Genomic DNA, 3,214 nt, shown 5'->3' on the forward strand with positions numbered 1-3,214 from the left:
GCAGCTCTGCTGGGTTGGGGCATGAGGTCACGCCAGCTCCCCCACCGCTGGCTTTTGCTCCCGGTCCCTCTGCTTTGGGAAGCAGGGATAGGAGGAATTGCCTCCCCTCTGGAGGCTCTGGTGCCTGCCCTCTGGCTTTTTGGGAGGTCTCCCTTCACCACCAAGACCCTCATCCTTCTCCACGCAGGGGTGGCTGTTGCACAGGGCACAGGCATGAGGACAAAAACAACTCCAGCTGCCCCCTCTGACCATCTTATCCATGTTCAGATCCAGCTCTCCTAGGATATTAAATCCATCTCTCCCAGGGCTCCTGCTTTCTTCTTGCAGCTGCTTTTCAAACCACAAACCCAACCAGCTGGAAAAATGCTTCTTTTTTTTTTTTTTTTTTTTTTTTTCTTCCCTTCTCCCTTTCTTTCTTTCATTTCACACACCCCCCCCTCCCACTTTCACCATTTCTTGCCAAAAATCATCCCATTGTGAAGCTTGAAATCTCTGGGAAGAAGAAATGGCAGTGATTGATGGCTGGAAATACAGCCCTGGCTTCTCACTCTGGTTGATTTCCAAGCTCCTGGCTCCTAAAAACTCATGATCTGATGGGTAGAAAAGGCAGTTTAGGTAATTGCTGGTCATGGTTGTGATTTTATCAGACCTAATTCCCTGCCCTCCAGGAGGTTGGCACAGCTGAGCACAACAGCCCGTGCCCAGAAAGCACCAAAAAAATAAGACTCACTTCAGTATTGACTTGAAAAAAGAAATCCTGTCAGCCTGGTGTGGTGGTTTTCCCACCCCCTAGATGGAGGATTCATTGGATTTAGGGGCAAAGAGTCACTTCTAGAGCTGGTGGGTGATGGATCAGCCCTAGCTGATGGTTTGGAGCTTGGGTTCCAGGTCTGGGTGGTACCTGGCCCAGGATAGGCAGAGCTTTGGTACCACTGGAGAAAAATCAGGCTTTGGGAAGACAAGGTTTGGTAGTTGGAAGGAAGAGGTCACTCAGGAAAAAGGGAAAGACCCCCCAAAAAGATTTCCTGGCAAATCTCAGGGCTGAAGAGAGAGTGTTTGAGTCAGGAAGCAGAACTACCAAGTGTGGTAGAGATGGAGGAAAAAAGGGGCTGGAGATAAAACGGCATCTGGGGAAGGGGAAAAGAGGAAAAGGCTCCATTTGAACTCAAAAATGGAAAGGAAAAGGTTAAGCCTAAAGTCAAGGGGAAAGGTCAGGGCAGAGGTGAAGGCCAGAGAGGAGAGGCTGAGCTGGGAGACAAAGAGGAGAATAAAGAAGGGAAGGGGAAGACAGGAGGAAGGGAAGCCAAGGAGAAAGCAGGGGGGGTCCCTGCAGGGGTTGCTTCTCCTCAGCTGCAGCTGAAAAGGGTGTTTTGGGGGCAAGAGGGAAGGTGTTGGTGGGGAAAGGAAGCTTCTTCATCCCTCTTTTTGTGCTGGGAATTGGGAGGAAGAAGGCTGGAAAGAAGAGCAGCTCTTCTTTTTCCATGGTGGTGGATTGGTAGAGACAACACACAGATCCACTTGGGGTTGATTATCTGAGTATTTCAGGCAAGTGAGACCAACAGGTGAGGCTGATGTCCCTGCTAGGGTGACAAATCAACCTCTCAGCTCATGAGATCCACTTTAAGGGTGTTGTTCCCACCACCACCGCTTTGGTGAGATCGGGATGTTCCCAGAAGACTTGCTCATGGTCTAGAGGGACTTGGATCTCGTGGGTGAAGAAACAGTTTCTGCCCCTGCAAAAAAGGAATCAAATGATGTTTGGTGGAGCTGCTCTTCACAAGTGAAGGATTCTCCCTCTCTATGACTTGTTTCATCATCCATTTAGCCCTAAGAAGGGCTTGTTCCAGCTTCAGTGCTCCAACGGGTCCATCTCTGCCTCAAACGCAGGGAGCACAGATCGTGTTCTCTGTCTTTCATCCCAGGAACCTCTTGCATTTCCCTGCTTGTGTCTAATTACACCTTGGTTCTCAGCAAAGACCTAACGGGGAAATGAAACCTGTTTTCACCACTTGAGTTTCTGCAGTTGAAGTAAAGCTTCTCCATCTCCTTGTGGCTTTATCCATTGGGTTTTTCGGTTGGATGTTGAGCACCAAGAGACCTCAGTCTCCCCTGCTCTCCCCCAGGTACCCAACCCCATCAGCCTGCAAGGTCCTTCACCATCTCCAAGGGGTTTCCCATCCCCTTCTCCTCCAGCCCTCAACATCCCCCCACACCTGGAGATAAGCAGGGCTTTCCAAAGGTGGCTTTTCCCAAATAGTGGTCCTCTCCTGTCACTCTCAGCATCTGGGAGCAAAGCTCCCACTGAAGTCCTACCAAGGAGATCCAAAATAAGAATCCTAGCAGTAGAGATGGAGGTGAAGTTTGCAGCCTGGCATGTTGTTTTCCCTTCTTGCTCTGGCTGCTGTGCTGGCCTAGATGACAAGGTCCTCAAGGCAGGGGTGACCTCTTGGGACAGGCCAGGTCATAAATCCTAGAATAATTTGGGTTGGAAGGGACCTTAAAGATCATCCAGTTCCAACCCTCCTGCATGGGCAGGGACACCTCCCACCAGCCCAGGTTGCTCAGAGCCCCATCCAACTTGGTCTTGAACACTGCCAGGGATGGGGCAGCCACAGCTTCCCTGAGCAACTTGTTCCAGCATCTCACCCCCCTCACAGCCCAGAATTTCTTCCTGATGTCCAACCTAAATCTCCCCTCTTCCAGTTTTGATCCATCCCCCTCATCCCATCCCTCCCTGCCCTTGTCCCAAGCCCCTCCTCAGCTTTCCTGGAGCCCCTTCAGGCACTGGAAGGTGCTCTCAGGTCTCCCTGGAGCCTTCTCAGACCATCTTTGTGGCCTTCCCTGGACTTGCCCCAACATCTCCATCTCCTTCTTATATTTCTCAAGACCTTTCTAAACCGGCCTGGACCGACCCCTGATGAGGGACCGACCCCAGAGCAGCCTGAGCTCTTTTCCTGCTTCCTGGGGAAGGGATATGAGGGGGTGGTTTTGGGGGGAGGAAAGGGGGGAAAGGGGCAGAATATGAGGGGAAAGGGGCAGAAAGGGGGGGAAAAGGGGAGAACAGGGGGAAGAAGGGGCAGAATATGAGGGAAAAGGGGCACAACAGGGGGGAAAGGGGCAGAATATGAGGGGAAAGGGGCAGAAAGGGGGGAAAAGGGGCAGAATGTGAGGGGAAAAGGGGCAGAAAGGGGGGAAAAGGGCAGAATATGAGAGA

The sequence above is a fragment of the Chaetura pelagica genome, unplaced genomic scaffold, assembly GCF_000747805.2.
Source record: "Chaetura pelagica isolate M959 unplaced genomic scaffold, ChaPel_1.0 scaffold995, whole genome shotgun sequence".
NCBI classification, from domain to species: Eukaryota; Metazoa; Chordata; class Aves; order Apodiformes; family Apodidae; genus Chaetura; species Chaetura pelagica.